This window comes from Thermobia domestica, chromosome 10 (genome assembly GCF_964235325.1).
Source record: "Thermobia domestica chromosome 10, izTheDome1.hap1.1, whole genome shotgun sequence".
In the NCBI taxonomy this organism is placed as follows: domain Eukaryota; kingdom Metazoa; phylum Arthropoda; class Insecta; order Zygentoma; family Lepismatidae; genus Thermobia; species Thermobia domestica.
Window position 1 is genome coordinate 270,507,564 of NC_137463.1, and position 22,225 is coordinate 270,529,788.

Below are 22,225 nucleotides of genomic sequence, written 5' to 3' on the forward strand. Positions count from 1 at the left end.
TTGTCTGTTATCTACGTCTAATTTGGTAGCGCTCTTGGCCGTTGGCAACTCGGTAGGAATTTTCTTCTACGATGTTAACAAGCGATACTAGCGGTCTCCAGGAAAACAGCTTAATGGACCTATACTACTAACTAAAACTTTCGGTAATGTAGTAAAAATCAGTGATTCTGTGTAAATAAATCGTTCAGAAGTATTTTCCTTTTAATATTTCCACTGTAGCTTAATCCTAAAATGCCACTACTATGACAGGTAGGGTTCGTGTCTTGTTCGGTACGCCTATGTTGTGATCTCACTAAGTATAGTTATTTCATTCAGACGCTGAGTGTTTCCATTTGCAATGAGTCTGACGGATGGAACGGAGTATAAGATTCTTTTCTGTGCAGTAGTGGTTAGAGATTGTGGGAAGAATTGCACAAGATCATCGATTAAGATGGGTTCGATCCAAGTCAATCTATGCGCGTACCCACGCTCAGTGACACGCCCGATACACATCCGCACAATTTCTACACCAAATAAATATTCTTACCGTTCCAGTAGTGATTTGCGTAAGAAACTGGTATGAAGCAACTGAAACATAATACATGTATGATACTGATTTACTTAAACACAAGTATTATACATACAGCATACATACTTACTTCAATGTTTTAGTTCATATGGAAATTGTTGATACCTCTGTTAGTTTTATATTTTAGAATTTTCTTTTGTCATTTACCATATTAAATATAAGCCCATGAATTTTATTGGAGAATAAAAAAAATAAAAAAAAGGATTTTGAAAACTTGAATTTGAATTTTAAACTGTAACGACGAAGCCGGCAGATTACTTAACAAAACACCAATTCACACACGCACTTGGGTTTTGGAGATTTCAGAAAAAGGGGGGGGGGTCAGTAGAGGTATTGGAGGGCAGTTCTTTGGAATCTTCTTCCCATTTTTCTTCGAAGGGATGTCCTGTTTTCCAGGTTAGTTTCAATTTTCCAGGTTAGTTTTCAATTAGATTTATTATTTGGGTTTGAGCAACAACGTTAGCACGAAACTAAAACGGTGTGCTCGTACTTAGTTTGAGCTAAGTTATGGCGTTTTATAACATTTTCGTAGAACTTCACTGTAACTTGCGTGAATAACAAAATAGCATAACTTCTGCAGTTCACTCTTACTTATATTAATACAATTTTGCAAAAGATTGTTAAATTAACGTTGGATTTTGGTGCTGTGTCGTATACCTCTTCTCTTCACTACGACGTCCATTTTCACACACACGGTCTCCCGCGCTGTCCTTCTGGCGTCAGTGAGATTGCGCCAGTCATGCCAGAGAAAATATTTTTAAAAAAATCTGAGTGTTTTTTACAACGAATATATATATCAGAAAGGATTAAATGTGTTCTTCGTTAAAATAAAATAATTAAAATACTAAAAATAATAAAAGTATTTCTAGATTGTTTCCGATTCTGTGGTACTATTTCTTTGTAGCATCGCGGCCACATCACATCCCTTTTGTTCGGTGAACAGAAAGCACAAGTCACCACTCACAGGACTGCCAACTCATAGAAAAGGATAAAACTAACACTAAGTTTGCGTCGACGCATAATCCATGCAGCCTTATTCCAATTCAGCCAAGAGAAACTGGGAAAATTTAAAATGGAATGGGAGTGAGGGGGGCCACACGCTCACAAATGGCGCGCGAGTGGGACGATGATCTTCTTTAAAGATTATCAGAATCCTGGAACCTTGGAATTATCCTCTTCCCAAAAGTTTATTTTTTCCGATTATTATTCCTCTTCTTTCTTGTACTATTATGTACTATTAATGTTTGACTTATTATGGTTCACTAACACTTTACACAAACGTAGATGTGCCTTTTATTTCATGGGCTATATACTTTAAATGGGCTTTCCCTTTTATATATATATATATATATATATATATATATATATATATATATATATATATATATATATATATAAGATTATATTTTTCTTAATTACACAATGTTTCAACAAATGGAAAAACATATTGCTTATTTATTATATTTTCATTTTACATCATATATATATATGGCTTTCATATTCTACTTACTCATATCAAATAACTGATACATCTCTTACACCACTACACAAATTGTAAAATTTCAATCTTTTTTTGTTTGTTTGTAAGTATCTGACTCGTGTAATTACATCTTATACTAAATATTCTTATCGTACTACAATGGATATACCAATTTTCAATATTCTGAGAAAAATGACACATAAAATGCAAAAATAACTATTCTATACGTATATACTTATTTATAACTAAATTTCAAAATAACTCTTAATAGTGTAATATTTTCATTATTCAAACCTTTAAAATACAACATTTAAGCAACACTATATCAACTTACAAGTTAATTTTCAAATATAATGCAATAATATAGTGACATGAATATACGAAATGAGTTCTCTCATTAGTAAATAATTTTTCAAAACATATTACATATTAAAAACTTTATTTTCGCACAATATTCAATAATATACGTTCTAGTCGAGATTTAATAAAATTTATCGGCGCCTTTGAGATCCAGAGCTAAATTTTTACAACGTAATAATTCAGCTATGACTCTCTCTGATCACTCGACAAGATCTGCCTGGCTAAATTTTGAAGAAACCTACCCACAATAAACTATTTGTTTTACCACCCCGAGATGAGGCTGATTTAAAGAATACAAGGTTAAACACTTAAAATAATAAAGAATGGGATTTACCAAAATAGCTTACTCCGAGCGTTAAAGAAAAGTACTACATTACCCAACATATAAGGGGGGGCCTCATCTCCATGACTTGGCGTATATCTTTGCTAAGTTTTCCATTACTTTGGAAAAGAAACATCAAGGGCCATCTGGAAGTCGCATAGCTGATCACAGATCCCTCCATATATCATATGAAACGACTTTTTTTTTACATTCCTTGTACTTTCTCACTCAATGACACATAAGGATTTTGTAAGTTTACCAACGCAAATTCCAACACATCAGATGAACACAGATTTTTACAGTACGAAAATTCAAATACTTGTCAACATCTAGCAATTTCTCTAAAATTTTATGTATTCGTTGGTTATTACTTCTCGATTGAATACTTTGAGACAAACATACTGGTGTTGTACTTAATGCATTGCAAAGAACAGTTTCAACCCTACTTTCTAAATCTGATTTTTTAAATCCGCTTGAAATCATTTCATGGTACTTTTGAGAACTATGTTTAACTGCTAGATCTAACCAAATTTTAAGAGTTTGTTTCGTAGGTTTCCACACCTTAAGTCTATCCACTGAATGCGAACCAGGTGATTTACCAGTTAAAGGATCTAACAATTCGAACACCTTTTCTGAATTGGATGGTTTGTTAACACAAAGATAGGGTCCTTTGAACACATTGAAAAAATTTGAGATTTTCTTGTCTATTGCGGAACTTAAGTTTGCCTGTTTCAAGAAGACCAGATCGTTCACCTGTATTTTGTGTTTGCTCTCCTGTTGTGAGTTATATCTTTCGTTTCGCTTTCGAATCACTTCTTTTCTCTTAAAATCTGCCATTACCAATTTATTGTCCCAACTCTCATTATCGTTTTCGTTTGTATCATTCGTAAAAATGCCAAAATGTTCGAAAATAGGTTTTTCAGCCTGAATGTTCAAATGTAAGCTAGCTGGACTCGCGCCAAGACTGCTAGATATGGAATAATTCAACAACACAACGACTTGTGGTATAAATTTCTCCCAAGAACCATGATCATCCTTACAAAAGTCTGAACAACCTGTTCGTCTCCCGATGGATTCTCTCAACCGCGTTCGACGCCGGATGGTAGGGCGTTGAATAAAATATCTTAACACCATATTCTTCCATTTTCTGTTTGAAATTTTTAGAGATAAAACAACTACCATTGTCCGCCAATAAAGCTGAAGGTAATCCTAAGTGCACAAAGTACAATGATTGCAAACATTTAACGACGCACTTCGTAGTAGCGTTCCGGATTGGACAAAGAACAAGGTAACGAGTAAAAACATCCAAAACTGAGAGGATAAATTTACACTTTGAGGGAGATGGCACAAGAGGTCCGATGACGTCAATCGAAATTAATCTCCTGGGGCCTTTCACCTGTATGGTTTCTAAAGGTCTAGCTGGGGGTCGAGTATCAACTTTAGTTCGTTTACATTCAAGGCAGTCGTTAATATAGTTCATTACGTCTCGCCGCATAGATTTCCAATAACAGATCTCGCTGATGAAGCTTACTGTTCTTTCACACCCGAAATGTCCACGGTTGTTGTGCATTTCTTCAATTACCAGATTTACTAAAGATGGTGGAATGCAAATTCTCCAACTATTGGGAAAATGAAAGTTCTTATACAACAATATACCGTTTTCCAATTTGTAGAATTTCTCCACATTTCTATTTTGCATCTTACTGTAGGGATCGTTGGGTTTCTCTAAAAATTTGATAATTTTACTGTACTCAGGATGCTTTTTTTGTTTTTCGGTTAACTCTCCTGGTGTGAGATTTCTGAAGAATGATGGAAGTACTTCTAAATTGTTTATGTCCAAAATTTCACTAGGAGGGGCTAAAACTATCCTGGACAAGGCATCACTGGCAACATTCTCACTCCCTGAAATATGCTTTATTTCTAGATTAAATCCCTGTAGTTCGAGACTCCACCGAGCCAAACGAGAGTTCCAATGGCGAATTTTATTTAAAAATACTAATGAATTATGGTCTGTGTAAACTTTCACGTGATGGCCATATAATAAATGTCCCCATTTACATACGGCTGTAACGATTGCGTACGCCTCTAATTCTGTGATAGTGAAATTTCGCTGTGCACTATTCAAAGTTTTACTGTAAAAACCAAGTATGTGTTTTTCACCATTAACTTCTTGGAATAATATACTTCCCACTGCTACCAAGGAACTGTCTGTCACTAAACAAAAATCGTGATCTAACAGCGGATGATTTAACAACACTTCTTCAACTAACGATTTTTTTAGCTGAGTAAAACTTTGCTCACATTCGTCAGTCCAATCCCATTTTTTATTCTTTTTCAGAAGTTCAAACAATGGATTGGCTAAATGAGCGAAATGATACACAAATTTTGAACACCACTCGAACAAACCTAACACTCGCTTAAGTTCCTTTACATTTTTGGGACGAGGCAATGTTCGAATTGTTTCTACATACGACGGATCCTTTTTCACGCCTTCAGGTGTGACTACGAAACCAAGAAATTGAAAACTCGTATTGCAAAATGAAGATTTTTTTAAATTTACAGTCATATTAGCTTCTTCCAACTTTGTAAACAACAAATTCAAAATTTCTAACTGTTCATCAAAAGAAAAAGTCGGTACAGAAATGTCGTCGATGTACGTAACTAATTTATCAAACAATGCATGACCTAACACAACCAAAAGACAAGCCATTAATCCTACGCCTCCGTTAGCGTATCCAAAAGGAATAGATGTAAACCTATACATTTTACCATTCCACGAGAATGCTGTATAATCTCTACAATTTTCAGTAATTGGAACTTGTGTATAACTTCCTACGAAATCAATATTTGAAACGTACTTTGCACCCTGAAACTTTAACAACAGATCATCGATTTTATTTACTTTCAATTGTTTTATTTTTACATGCTTGTTCAAGACAGTTAAATCCACCACTACTCGCATTTTACTAGTATTTTTCTTTGGTACGCAGAAGATTGGGTGTGAATGGATCGATACACAAGATTCTATTACACCACATTGTAACCATTCATCGATTTGCGAATCGATATGTTCTTTGAATTTATATGGTAATGCATATTGCCTTTTAACTAAGGTTGATCAGTATCTACCTCAATTTCATATTCAAATTTGGTACAACGTCCGGGAATATTTTTAAAAATTTTCCTATGTTTCAGCAACAATTTGAACAATTTCTCTTTCTCAAAATCAGATAATTGAGATTCCCTAACCTTTTCTCGTATTTCTGAAATTGACACAAATTCACTTTCAGTTTTACTATCAGATGTGTTACGAACTGCAACTCTATCTAACGATTTACAATGCGATTTCTCAATCTCACAATCAATCTCTGAAATTTGTTGTGAATAGTAATCAAACAAAAATTTATCTTCATTAGCAACTTCTAAATTTAACACTTTCATTTCCTTTTCATTAGTACAAGAATTACGAATTTTATTATAAGCTTGATCAGAAAGAACAACATGGTTAACCCATTCTTTTTCTAATTTTTGCTTTTCACTTACCAAGTTATTTACTATGGGACACTCTACATTCACTTTTCCAATCTCAAATAAAATTTCCGATTCATCATCACTGTCGTTAGTAACATTCATTTTAGTTTCAATACCAACTTGAGATACAAAATTCACCCTTTTTTGTACATCACCTTTAGTCAGAATTTTTGTAACTTTCGTATTGTCAGCTTGACCACCTAGCATAGGTACGTTAACGATTTCTCCTTCTTTTTCAACCGTAATGGAATTATCACCAAAATCTATCGTTGCCTTGGATTGTGTAAGAAAATTTCTACCCAATAAGCATTCAGTATTCAAGTCAGAGACAACTAACACACGTACGTCAAAACTAACTTTCCCTATTTCAATACACAATATTGTTTCACCTTGCACCTGTTTCTTTTTCTTACCTGAAAAATCCACCAACAAAATATGTGGAGCTGGTCGCAAGTGAGGGTGTGATATGATTGACGCTATACGTTTCCATGTCTCTAAAGACAAAATACTAACTGAAGCTCCAGAGTCACACAAGGCTACTACTGGTTGATTTAAGATCTGTACCTTTATTTCAGCTGACCTAGCTTGACTATTAAATTTCTGTTCTTCATCACTACTTTCAGATGAATCAGTGTCGCAGCTTACTACATTCACTACATTCTTTCCAATTACAACAAGCTCCCATTGCGAATCATTTTTGAGTGCATTTTGACTTTCAGTACCAAAATTACCATTTACATTACCAACTCTGCCAACCGCACTCGCGTTGGAGAGCAACTTTAGTTTAAATGTTGGTCTTTGTTTTGAGGGAACATAACTCTTGGACTATAATACGGAAATTGCGGTGCAGATTGAGTATATGTGGGCATTGGCTGTGTTCGGTTCATACCTTCATCATGGTTACTATTTACAAAGTTCACCCTTTCGCTTTGGTTTGAATTCTCATACTCGTGATCATCTTCGTAATTACTACGATTACTACCTTGACCTTCATTGCGATCATTATCTCTTCTATAATTATTCTTACCTTTGTTCCAATGGAACTTTCTCTTATTCGGAGTTCCCTTCCTTCTGGGTCCGTCAAACTTACCTTTGCCTGAACTTTTGCGGTTTTCATTTCCATAATTTCCCTTTTATTAAAATTCTCATAATTCCCTTGCACTTCATTTACCTGATTGACACGTACAGTTCTACCCTGAAAGTTATTCCTATTGTTAACACTTCTACTATCATAATACAGTGTTTCAAGGTTTTGTATAGCAGTTAAAAATGAACTGAAATCTAAATTTGGGAACAATGCTAATTGTCGTCGATAAGAGATAGGGATCAACTGTTTAATCGTATTCACAATTAAAGTATCCGGTATATTAGGTGACAAACCACGTATCTTATTGAACCTTTTGTGAACAGTAACAGTACCATCAGTTTTTGGGTTGAATGCTTGCGATTGCAACACTGAAAGTTTACTTGCGATGACTTGTTCAGAACCAAATTGAGCGTTGAATTCTTTAGTGAAATCTTTAAATGAGCGAAAAGTACCTAATTTTGACTTGTACCACTCACGAGCATTACCGGTAAAAATAAACCCTAGTACATCCAAATATTGGGATTCAGGTACATCTACAGCGTGCGCTGCGATCTTAAACTGCTCTAAAAACGAAGTTGGTGACTCATCATCTTCTAAACCTGAAAACTTCGGGAACATTTCGATGTCACCATGACGCAATATTCGCCGTTTAGCCCTTTTTACGTCACCCCTGTCTGATTTTCTGACTTTAATATGCTTCTTTAGTTTTGTTGTCTCACTAGCTGTCGAAGAACTACAATCTGTTTGGTTGGCACTACTAGTTTCTTCCTTACTGCTGTATTTTGACTTATGACTACTCCTATCATCACCGGATGTACTTAATCTACGCCAGTTACGTTCGCTCCCCTCTCTGCTAGCATGTTCAGTCAATGAGGTTAGCTTCGTTTGGGTTTCATCTACCTTAATTTCTAAATCTAACAACGTGTCACCTATTGCAGCAATATTTTGACTCATATTGACCACGTCAATGCCGGGAGGGATAGTGTTCTGTGACAAAGTGTCGACCCTACTGTGCAATATTGCAACATTTCTTTCTAACTTATGAGTCGTATGATTTAATCCCACTAGCATTTTTTCTTTATTTTCTAAATTACCTTCAATTTTATTTACTGACTCCTCGATTGCTTCAATTTTCTCAAAGGCACGTTCCGCCTTTTCTTCACATTTACCCAAATCGACCTTAATGTCCTCAAGTTCTTGATAATTTTGAACTGTTTTCCCCCATATTTTCTCACATTTATCATTTACCCTCTCTCATTTCTCGTCTATTTCTTTAGATATTTGTTCATATCTACCTACACATTGCTTTCTAATAATTTCTAATTGCACCTCAAGCTTATCGTCAATCTGCTTTTTTGTTATTTCACTGACTTCCACAATTTTATTTTCCAAAGATTCATTAATCTCAATTATTTTACTTTCTAAAGACTCGCGTACGTTATTAGTTTGCTCACTGACCTTTTCGATTTTGTTTTCTAAAGATTCGCGTAAATTTTGCATTTCAGCTTTATTTGCATTAATTGCCTCTAGCAATAACTTGACGTTACTTTCGTCCATTTTGTACTATTACAGAAAATTTCAAACACGAGTCAGAAACTTACCTTGTACTTCAATGTTTCTACGCATAAATCACTACTTTTACGTTATGGTGCAGGAGTTCTGTCCCTGTTCGGGCGCCATTTTTATGACCGGTAGGGTTCGTTTCTTGTTCGGTACGCCTATGTTGTGATCTCACTAAGTATAGTTATTTCATTCAGATGCTGAGTGTTTCCATTTGCAATGAGTCTGACGGATGGAACGGAGTATAAGATTCTTTTCTGTGCAGTAGTGGTTAGAGATTGTGGGAAGAATTGCACAAGATCATCGATTAAGATGGGTTCGATCCAAGTCAATCTATGCGCGTGCCCACGCTCAGTGACACGCCCGATACACATCCGCACAATTTCTACACCAAATAAATATTCTTACCGTTCCAGTAGTGATTTGCGTAAGAAACTGGTATGAAGCAACTGAAACATAATACATGTATGATACTGATTTACTTAAACACAAGTATTATACATACAGCATACATACTTACTTCAATGTTTTAGTTCATATGGAAATTGTTGATACCTCTGTTAGTTTTATATTTTAGAATTTTCTTTTGTCATTTACCATATTAAATATAAGCCCATGAATTTTATTGGAGAATAAAAAAAATAAAAAAAGGATTTTGAAAACTTGAATTTGAATTTTAAACTGTAACGACGAAGCCGGCAGATTACTTAACAAAACACCAATTCACATACGCACTTGGGTTTTGGAGATTTCAGAAAAAGGGGGGGGGGTCAGTAGAGGTATTGGAGGGCAGTTCTTTGGAATCTTCTTCCCATTTTTCTTCGAAGGGATGTCCTGTTTTCCAGGTTAGTTTCAATTTTCATTATCCGGCTGCATAGTTGGCCATGTACTTACTTATGGTTCCACTGATTAACAATCCATAAAACAAATTGATCTCTCGTCTTACCTACGTTTCTTTATCATAAACACGAGTGAAATTCAACATTAGATTTATTATTTGGGTTTGAACAACAACGTTAGCACGAAACTAAAACGGTGTGCTCGTACTTAGTTTGAGCTAAGTTATGGCGTTTTATAACATTTTCGTAGAACTTCACTGTAACTTGCGTGAATAACAAAATAGCATAACTTCTGCAGTTCACTCTTACTTATATTAATACAATTTTGCAAAAGATTGTTAAATTAACGTTGGATTTTGGTGCTGTGTCGTATACCTCTTCTCTTCACTACGACGTCCATTTTCACACACACGGTCTCCCGCGCTGTCCTTCTGGCGTCAGTGAGATTGCGCCAGTCATGCCAGAGAAAATATTTTAAAAAAATCTGTGAGTGTTTTTTTTACAACGAATATATATATCAGAAAGGATTAAATGTGTTCTTCATTAAAATAAAATAATTAAAATACTAAAAATAATAAAAGTATTTCTAGATTGTTTCCGATTCTGTGGTACTATTTCTTTGTAGCATCGCGGCCACATCACATCCCTTTTGTTCGGTGAACAGAAAGCACAAGTCACCACTCACAGGACTGCCAACTCATAGAAAAGGATAAAACTAACACTAAGTTTGCGTCGACGCATAATCCATGCAGCCTTATTCCAATTCAGCCAAGAGAAACTGGGAAAATTTAAAATGGAATGGGAGTGAGGGGGGCCACACGCTCACACTACATAGAGAAATTCCAAAGCTTATCACAGAGCCAGTGTTACAATCTTCTGATTACTAACCATCAGGTAAGATACCGACATTATACAACTTGGTCGCGGCAGTAATGTTATTTTGTGTAAAAGTAGTACAGGGTGCGGCACGTAAAGTGAACACATAAAATGAAATGTAATGTATTGAATATGATTAACTACAACACATAAATTAAATTTAATGTATTGAATATGACTACTCACCTTCACAGCAGGTGCTGAAAGTGTCCTCCGCCCACTTCAACACACATGTGAGCACGATTGTGGAGATTCATATATACCCTTGTCAGTTCTTGTGTTGTAATGCTATTGGTGACACCCTGGATCCTGGTCTTGAGTTCTTCAATTGTGTGTGGATTTGTTTCGTATACTCTTCCCTTTAACAGTCCCCATAAGTAAAAGTCACACGTGGACAAGTCTGGTGACCGAGGAGGCCACAAGCCTTTGCTGATTGTCCTCTCTGGTGTAAACATCTCATGCACAAGGGACAATGATGCAGCTGATGTGTGGCATGTTGCACCGTGCTGCTGAAAGTAACATAACTGACGCTCCTCTTCGGTCAAGTGTGTATAAAACTTCTCCAGGATTCCCATATACACGTCACTGTTCACTGTCGTCTCAAAGAATATGGGCCCAATAACGCGTGTGGCGGAAATGGCACACCAAATACCAATCTTCTCATCATGCAAGGGTACCTGGTGGATTGCGTGTGGATTTTTTCACAAAAGATCCAGTGAGAATGAACCCTTCAACAATGGCAACACGCTCGGGTATCGAATACTGCATTATCACACACTGACACTCACCCGGCTTAACACAACGAGGCCTTTTTCTCAACTGGTTTCGAGAAGTTTCACTGGCTGCGGCTGCACGTGTCTGCTACAGGTCACGTAAGTCGACCCGACTTCGACACACCATCTCTTGGTAGGAAGGTAGGTTATTTAAGTGTTGCCAAAAACACAATATACCAGAATATTACGACGGGCCGGTTTTACGTGCCGCACCCTGTAGTTACACCCATGACCAGGTTGTGTCATTCCATTATATTATCTGATGTTTAATAATCAGAGATACATCAGCAGTTTGTGGGACTGGTCCATAGATTCCATTCAGTGAGTTCATGGAACCCAATTTTATTTCAGATTTATATTTGTTCTTCGTCAAAATATGCTTAAGGATTTCTGAGAAAATTACAGTGTAGGAATTACGCGGAACAATAAATCAGTGGTGACATGAATTTTCAATAGGATATACTAATTGATGCCCTTCCTTCATATCTAATCCCAAAACTAACAATACCCACTTAGCATCGACTACAGGATAGTAGCATTAAGTTACTTCAACTAATTTGAATTTATTTTAAGCCTTTAAAACATCCGATGCTCAAATGAAAAATGAGGGCCAAGTGGGCCACGTGAATCAAGTGGGCCATAAACATTTCCCTAGTGAAATGAGGAATAATCTTCGTAAACTCCTAAGTTGAAATATTTGCCCACGAGGGATCGATCACACCACCTTCCGAATAGGAAGTCTGTTCTACCGCTGAGTTCAAATGCACATATTTGATCATACCTTTGTTTTTGTATTTATCTGCTGTTTTATTAACCCTTTCAGTCACGAATTTTTGTTACATGGTAAAAAAAAATATAAGCTTGTTATATTAGGTTATTTGGACGTATTAAACATAAAATACACGAAAGTTTTAAATTTTACTTTGTAGTTTGCGAAATTCGGACCGTGCAATATATAGGACATCGTGACTACAATTACCTCGGGTAGTCCCATATATAGGACATAGTGACTAGTAGTAACAGTAAAATCTAATATTACAGAATGGTATCAAATGAGAATGAAGTTGATTTGTATCTCATATTATGCTTTTTTTTTTATTCCGTAATGCGTTACAAATATATAATTAAACATAAACTAAAGTACAAAACTTTATATCATATTCATATTATGAATTAGAAATCCTCTTTATTCCATTACTTTGTATGGAAAGAACTGAAACAGTTTTTGCCTTTAGCTATGCACAGCGCTACTTTGCACTTGGAACACACAATGTATGTTTTACCTTTGCAACCCTCTCTTTTACATCTTGATTGGCTTTTCTGCTCAATGTACTCTGGAAAATGGTTGAAGCCATCAAAACGAACGTCTTCTACTGGACGAGTAGCGGGTACTCTCTTTGGGTACCCGATATGACTTCTTCGTGCGAGGGCCTACCCCTCTTCCTACAATCCTGTCTTTTAGATAGAATGAAAGCTTCTCCAACATACTGGCGAAAGTGAATGAGATCCATCAATCATCAATATTCGTGAAAAGAAAGTTCGCAACTTTTTTTGTACTGCGTACAAATTCGTTGCATAAACCATATTTTCAAGAAGATCTGCAGTGAAATATCTTTCAAAAATTTGGGTTGGATTTCGTAACTCCACGATATCATCCGGTGTATTTACAAAAGATTCCATAGGCGTTGTCTCAAAGCTGGATCCTTGAATCCAAGTTATATCCTTTTTCGCGGTTAGTTCTTTGTCACAAAAATACTGTTTCTGAAATTCCTTTTCAGTTAGGCACGTATGGATGGTAACACTCTCGCTAACAGATTGGTTACTATTTACGTTCACACAAGCAAGGTAATTATTTGACTGCAAATCGAAACTCGGATCATTGTCTCGAACAGGATTTGATTCCAATTCTTCGAATAAAGGCGGCAACTCACTGTCGTCCAATAGCAATTCAGATCCTTCACCTGGAGAATCATCTCTAAAATCCTGGAGCTCGTCACCTTCTTCGTCACATAAATCTTCTAAATCTGATACATTGCCATTTTCGATCAAAGACAGAATCTCATCACAATTGAGTTTCTTTCTGTTTGCTCTAACTCCTGCTTCACCTTTTCCACAACACCTGATGTATTCTTCATCCATTTTTAAACGAGCGAAGATAAAACGCGTCAAACGTGTAGCATCAAGCTGAGCAAACTGCGTACACAATGCTTTATTCACGTGTGAATCATTTTCTGATTCCAAACCGATCAGGGTAGTAACAGTCACATTGTCCTATATCTAGCACGATTTTTTAAAAGCACGTGGAATGAAACCTTTAGAGTATAAAGTTCTCAAAACTAATTAATTGATATATTTTGTATCTAATTTATCAGGAAAAAATAAAATTTGCGAATTTTCTTTTGTTTTAAAGCTCTCGACCTGTTTTTAGGTGAGCACTTCTTCAACTTCGTTGTTTAATGAAACCCGCCTTCTAAATATTCATGACAAGAATTACAATTTTGTATAATTGTTGTCGGAACATCTCGATACTAAAACAAAGACCTTTTAAATATACAACGGGATAAAAAATAGCATGTGAAACGAAAATATAAAAGAATAAAGCAGGTTTAAATCCACTGTCCTATTTATAGGACGAGGTGACTGAAAGGGTTAACTACCTAAGTAAACTAGATACTTTTCTGTAATGTAAACTCTTACAAACTGGTATTGATCAGTGCTTCTATGTTTTACAGCTGTCAAGCACACAAGTTAAATTAATTTATATTAACAGGACAATATAGACGAAGCGCTGTTACTGAAATTTATAGTCTTCCACGTTTTCTGAAATAATACTGTCCTTCCTGCTGTTTTCATAGCACAAAATAATATCCTTTGTCACGGAATATTACTTGTATATTAAAAGTATTAGAAAGGCAATGAAAGCGTGTAGTTTATAAAAGTGAAGTGTTACATTTAATGTTTAATGATGTTTGGGTAGTGCGTTATCCCACCTTACTTCGGTTTCTCGCTTCGCTCGTTCTTCCCTCTCAACTCCGCACTTCCCATTAACTAGCCACAACCGTGCTCCGAGCGGACCGCCAGTCTCTCCTTTAGGCTAATAATGGATTTCGATCCCCCGTACTCACACCCTCGAGGTAACGTAACAGAACAAAAAATGAGTAAAGTTGAGGTAGAAATTGATGTTTGTAGATTTTATTATGGTTTTTGTTGAAATTTAGCTGGAGGGGTAACTGAAGTAATTCCCTTGTTTACAATTACAGTTGTATTTTTAAAAATATTTATAGTAAGTTCTTGTTTAAATTCTTAAATTAAATTCGTTTTCTATAAATGAACCACCTGTATATGCTGTCATGATTTGGAACCCCTCGCACTGGGCCGGATTAAGGAGGGGGCTACAACCCTGATCCTAAAGGTGGACAGGAGCCCCCATTTATTTTTAGCCCCGCCTCCACGTGGGTTAATCCAGACCTACCCTCGCAACAAGAGTATAGCCAACAAATTCAAAGAGTTCCTGTTCCTTCAGTTAGAATTAGAACCAATAATAACGATCTCTTTTATTGCATAAAGGCTAGGACCAACATAATGCTGAAGTCGCCAATCTGGAGAACATGTTCTTCCTATAACAAATTATGTCATAAACATGATGAAAATGATATACGTATCATGTCCTGTAAAGCACTGAAAAAACTGTTGTAAAATGAAATATAATATTTCAACACTAATTCGGCATATGCCTGTTGTGTTGATAAATAAATAAATAATGATTCCAAAAGAACGCCAGATAACACATGTTCTATCAAATAGTACTATCGTTGAAAACTCTTTTAGCATTAAGTATCAAACGTTACGACATATCACCTGCACGTATCAACAAACATAAACAATATTACAGGACAGTATGTAGTGTAATTTTCTGGCGTAGGAACCAATTTAAAACAGAAAAACAGAGAAAAATGCTCTTTGGATTTAAGTAAAACTACGTATGAAACAAATCTGAATGTAAAGTCTCAGCAATAAATAAATAAATAAATTTCAAACTTATGAAATCACTGCTACTCTCCCAGCCTTCTTAACGGGCTACTTAACTTATGTAAACATTTTAATAGAAGTCAGTCTTTGGAACTCATTGCATAAATAATTGTTCAAGAATAGTACAAATAAACAAACTGAAGATAATAAATAAATAACTTGAACTGCAAGTTCTGAACATTCTCACCAAAATATTGTTCTTGAACCAAAAAATAAATAAGTAAAAATAAAATAAATGAACTCCCATGAAAACCTAATCTGACATGAGATCATTTTTCATACAAAACATACCACATGGGCTTTGGGATGCGCAAGAGTCGAGACACACTTTATAAAATTCGAGACGAGTCGAGACTGCTCGTAAAAATCTCGACTCGAATGTCTCGAAAATATTTCTATAATTTTTAATATTATTTTGAAGGAAGTATTCACTCAGAAACAGCCTTGAAATTAATTCCAGCATTTATTACTTTACAAAGATACAGAACGCATAAACTTAATAGTAACTCTTTCGAGATCAAAATTTAATTTTCAACTCAATTCAGTTAATTAAAACTAGTAATTATTGTAGTGATATTTGATTGTTCTTCAAATATAATAATAATAATAATAATAATAATAATAATAATAATAATAATAATAATAATAAAATTAATAATCTAGTTTGTATAAAACTGTTATCCGTAGTCTATACGTGGTTTGTATAAAACAATTGCGATAAAGTGAACTTCATAAATTCCCTGAATGAGATGGGAGAGTGTGAATCCATCGTGTTTCAAGGGAACAACTCGTTGACACCTATACTACGGGACGGGACGGAGACAAGCTGGTGGCGGCTTAATTATACTCTGGGGAACATTCACGTGAGCATCCGTGTGTCTAGTGGAGCTCGAGCAAAGCACCACGACCGCCGAGGCGTATCGCACACTGCTTGTAGACTACGTGCACGCTTTCATGACGACCATGTTTCCCAAAGGTAGTGGCATTTTTCGACAAGATAATGCGCCATGTCACAAGACCAGGAGTGTGATTGAGTGGGTCGAGGAATACAGGAGCGAGTTCCAAATGATGTGCTGGTCCCCCAACTCGCCGGATCTGAACCCAAAATGAAATTAAATCTGTGAGTTTTACGTCCCACGGTTATGCCGGTTGGGCTAAAGGAGACGGTGATTATGAGAAATGAATGAAATGAAGAAAGTGGGAGGAAACGGGAGAACCCCGAGAAAACCCACGCACACGGTGTTTGTCCACCACAAAGTTCACTTGGCGGGTGCAGGGTTTGAACCCGGGACCCCATGCACCAGAGGTGAACGCTCTACCACTGAGCCACCGCGGGATCTGAACCCAATCGAACACATCTGGGATTTGGTTGATCGTGAAGTCAGAGCGCATCGGCCCCTCCCCGTAATTTACAGGAATTAGTTGACCTGTGTGTGCACATGTGGTGCCAACCAGGGAAGGGGTAAATTTGCCTCCAACCAAAAGTTTTATGCTTGCATTTCTCCCACCAAAATCTGTAGGGAGAGACACCTTAATATGAAAATATAAGTGTAATGAAAATTATCAGATAAGCAATAATTTTAAATGCATGCCTGCTAAAAAAAAATAGTTGTAAAAGGATCATGTCTTTTAACTTTTTTCGGTTGTTCTGTTGTGATGAGATTAAAACCTATATTGTATGGCTACACGAGGATGCGTTTCCGATGGCTTACCCTTGCATCGAACGCAACCTATTGTGCGTAATTTTACTCGTACTTTCGTCAGAGTTATAAATCATACTATGAGCCAGTGAGGGTTTCGAGACCTTATTGCCACACCCTTATTCTCGTTTATGCGAATCACGAGCAATAACCCTATTATGTAACATAGACTTTTCTGTGATTAACTAATTTTTCGGAATTTCTTTGTAAGTTTGTTACACACGCGCATACTTTATAATAGCAGAGTTGCAATACTCTGCACAAAGTATCTTCCAAACAGCTGTTTTTTGCTAAAATTCCCTTGCCTGGCCACACGTCTTTCCTTCCTTCAGACATATTTTACTGATTCCCAAACAGCAGGCGGTCTATTGTTCCTAAACGCATTAAATATGCTCGAGCCGACGTATTTTGTGCGTTTTTATTGCTTTCGTGTTAGCAGTGCATTGTGATTAGCTGTTCACAATTATATACATGTTCGGCGTATTCCAAGCGTACGCGTGAACGCATTGTAAAGCCATGCACTTATCCTCTAGCGTAGGTTTGGTGAACGTCTATTCGTCGCGTTCGCAATGCGTTTTTATTGCTCAGGCGTACGCTTGGAACACGCTTACCATGTATTTAAACGTGGATAGCTAATCAGAATGCGCTGCAAATGAGAAAGCAATAAAACGCTCAGAAAACGTCGGCTCGAGCGTATTTGGTGCGTTTCGGAACAATAGACCGCCTGCTGTTTAAAAGATGTCTAAAGGAAAGGAGAAAAAAAGCAAAGACGTGTTGTTAGGCAACGGGATTTTAGCAAGAAACAGCTGCTTGGAAGATGCTTTGTGCAGAGTATTGAAACTCTGCTATTATAGACCTGAACTGAAAACCCTGACTGGTTTAGAGTATGGTTTATAATTCTGTCGAAAGTCAAATTACCGAGTAGTCACGTAGGTGGTCGCGTTTGTTGCGGGGATAACGCATCGGAAACGCATGCTCGAATAGCCATACACTTACAGCTATTCAAAAGAAAATAAAAGTTCATTCTCTTTCTTCATGTGCAATGTTTGTTCGATGCCGACAGACCGTAGGTGGTGAAGTATTCACCAAACTCAGTATGGAGCTTATTTATGATCGGTCGGAGGAGAGTCGATGAGGATGATTGAGGCTGACATTTTCTTCTTTCTCCTGTTTTTTTCTACAGTTGTTTCCTTTCATTAAAAACAATATCTAAATGAAAACATAGTTGTTATTTGCGAGTACCTTGCAATCTTTATTGGCAATTAAACTCAATGGACCTCCTTCAAAATCATGGGCTGCTGTTACTGCTGCTAATACGTGGGTTTCGTCTGACCATCATATGTTCAACTGTCGTTACACACGGAAAGAAAGTGAAGGGGAGTTTAATCTTAAAATATTTCTCTAAGGTAAGATACGTTATTGCAAACTATATTTTAGATCTATAAATACAGTAACACAATTATTCAATACTAGTATTATTGTGGTTCTCCCCGCTGGTCTATTTGCTAGCACGCGCACATCATCTTTTGTGCACGGAGTCCCGGGATATCCACCAAGGCTAAGGAAGACGGCCATGATGAGATAGATGATAATGGTGGATTAAGAAAGTAGCAGGAAACGGAGAAAAGCCACACACATACTGTTTGTATACAATTTGCCGTGAGCTAGGATCCAGCCAGGGATCTCACGCTCTACCACTTTTAGTTGTGCTTTCAAGCATTTGTATTGAAATCATATCTCTTAACTCTTATTGCTGATAACGCAATATAGATACATAGTATTATTTAGACTTACATAGGTGACCAGATATCTGAGCGACCAAACTGAAACACTAAATACTTAGCGAAGAAATGTGAATTTCATAAATAATAATAAAAGCTATACTCTGACTACACTGCCGTGTCGTGACAAAACGCTGTAACTTTGGCGGAGAAGTTTTGCGAAAATGAGCCTTAAAGTTTTCATTCAAAAATGTGATCTGTATCGTGTAGAACCAGTGTATCTTGACTTTGGAAACACGTGGTTACATGTAATGTTACGTAAATGCATGTTGTGTGATTAAATTTGGTGAAAACTGATTGGTTGATCATTATTGCCTAGTTACACTGGTTCTACACGATACAGATCACATTTTCGAATGAAAACTTTACGGTTCATTTTCGCAAAACTTCTCCGCCAAAGTTACAGCGTTTTGTCACGACACGGCAGTACAGCTCATGAGTATCTATGGTTCGCCAGGTGGAGCGCTTCAGCTTCGTAGCTCTAATGTTCAGTTAGCACATCGGTTCTCACGCGCTATTATTTCTGTACTCTTTTTGTCTCTGTGGCGATCCTACCGAAAAGTGTTGGTTGCAGGAATGTGAGAACTGCCCAGGACTAAATGCAATTTCGGAACAAAGTTTAGAGATACAAGATACTGATGGAATCACGTATGCACTATGGGATAGCGGAGATCTTGTGAAAGAAACTGGAAACCTAAATAGATTTTTAAAGCATGTAAAGTACTGGATTTCAAAAGGAATAACTCATAGCTATCTTGGAAAAATCCAGCGAGAAAGCATAGCGGAAATAAAAAGATCTACACTTCTTGAAACATCCTTGGTATTGCATTTCGATTTTGCCGAGAACTGGTCTGTTGTTTTGCCAGATGAAATCCAAAGTTATCATTGGCACAATTCACAGATATCTATATTTACGTGTGTAGTGTACTTCAATGGCAACACAAAAAGTTATGCGGTAGTGAGCAATGACTTGCAACATGATAGTGCTCATGCACTTTGTGCAGTCAAACTGATACATCAAGATGTTAATGAAATAACCGACTCATACAATGAATTGCTCATAATTTATATTTCAGATGGAGCGGCTTCTCATTTTAAAAACAGGCTCCAGCTGTATGAGCTTGAAAAACATTTCCAAGACGATTCAATCAAGAGAAGATGGATCTTCTCGGCAACGGGACACGGAAAAAGTGCATGTGGCGGTATAGGTGGGCTCTGCAAACATTACGCAACAACGTTTAATCTTCGAAATGACCCGGTAAGAGCTATAAGGGATGCAGAATCGTTTGTCAACACCGTTTTGGAACTTATCAAAGGCACAAGGCTCTTATTCTTAAGTGCACGTACTATTCAAGACTTCAGAAATCAAAAATCACAAGAGTGGGCCAATGTTAAATCTGTGATTGGTATTCAGTCTAGTCATTTTTGGCAGGTCGACAATACAAGCACATTCATGGCAAGAGGCACGAAACATGTACTTGAAAAAATACAAGTAGCTGACAGTTCCAAAAGAATATATTATACTCTGAATGACCTTCAAATTGGAGATTTTGTTGTTTCCGTCTATGATAAGCAGTGGTGGGTGGGTCAAGTAGTTTCACAGGAATTTCGCGATATTACAGTGTCTTTTATGATTCCTCATGGACCTGCAACTTCCTTTAAATGGCCAGCTGAAAACGATGAGTGTAACGTTAATTTGAAAGATATTCTTCTAAAACTCACTCCGCGGTCTCCTACTTGTGCCTCAGCACGCTATCACAAATTCCTTTCCAAAGAAGTGATGCTGGTACAAGACCTCTTTGCTTCAACATGACTTACAGAGAGAGAAGCCAGTATGTAATAATTAACTATGCTATTGATTAATTTTTCATGTTATTTATACATACCACAAAATTGTTTAAATCGACCACTTTTTGTAACATGTTAAATTCCATATATATATTCTAGTGTACATTTATATAAGAATATTGGATCATTGCACGTTTCGATTTACTTCTTCAAACGATGAAAATTAAAAAAGAAAAAGAACTACCACGCCAACCGTGGTTGTATACCCGACCCCTGTGCAACAAAATATTTTAAAAAATTGCGAAAAATTTAATACACAAATATCTCAATTTCTGTTTGCATGATTCACATAGGGAACAATGAAAGATCGTTCAGGCAGATTTTCAGATTTTTTAAGAATGGCCTTTTGGAAAAAATCCGTCCTAATTTCAGGCGAAAATGACGTTTCATCATGCTTTCACTCACGTTTTCTCACCCATATGCCATCGTAGATGGGAAACAAAATTATCTATAGGGATCCCAGAAGGAGTATTATATTGTGTTTCAATAATACGGTTCTTTTTTTAACCCTTCATACGGAAAATAAATGTCAAAATTCTTGCATTTTACTTTTTTACTAAGTTTTCCGGTGTTTACAAAATACTCTTGTTGGACTGTAATTCGAGTTTTTTATATCAGAACAACAAATGTAATCTAAGCACTTCTAAATAAAAAAGAATCATCCAATTATCACAAGTAGTTACTGAATTACCGTATTTACTGGCGTAATTTTCGCACTTTTTTAGACGAAAAAAGTTGTTTTGAAACAAGGATGCGTAAATTATGCGGGGGGAAAATTAGCCACATCAGTGAACATCATCTAATTTTTTCTCCAGTCAAAATAACACTAAAATACCGGTACACATTTTCTTTGTAGCAAGAATTGACAACAAACAACTGATTCTAAATTTATAGAAAAATAACATTAAAATATGGATTAAGAAGTCGTGTGGTTTCTTACCTTACAAATCACTGTCATCGTCACTGCTATTGGCCTCATCCTCCGTTGTTACATTATCATCATCTGCGAGTCGATCTTCAAAGCATGCATCATCTTCGGAACCATCAAGAGCATTGGATATCCCTGTCTTCTTGAAACTACTCTCAATAATTTCGGATGAAATTGATCTCCAAGCACTCAGGATCCACTCACACATCACAATCAATGCTGGCCGTTTAATCTTCCCATCTGGTGTGTACTCGTGTGTGTTTTCGGCCATCCATCTCGAATACAGCTGGCGTACATGACCCTTGAAAGGTTTGTTGACTGAAACATCAAGGGGCTGCAACATTGATGTCAATCCACCAGGAATCACAGCCATGTCTGTTTTCGCTTCTTCAAGCCGGGACTTTAATGTGTCAATAAGATGGCCCCAGAAACTATCCAGCACGAGAAGGGACTTTGGGCGAAGCAGTACACCTGGTCGACGTTTCCAGACTTTTTCGACCCAATCCAACATGAGTTCGCTAGTCATCCACCCTTTCTCCTGTG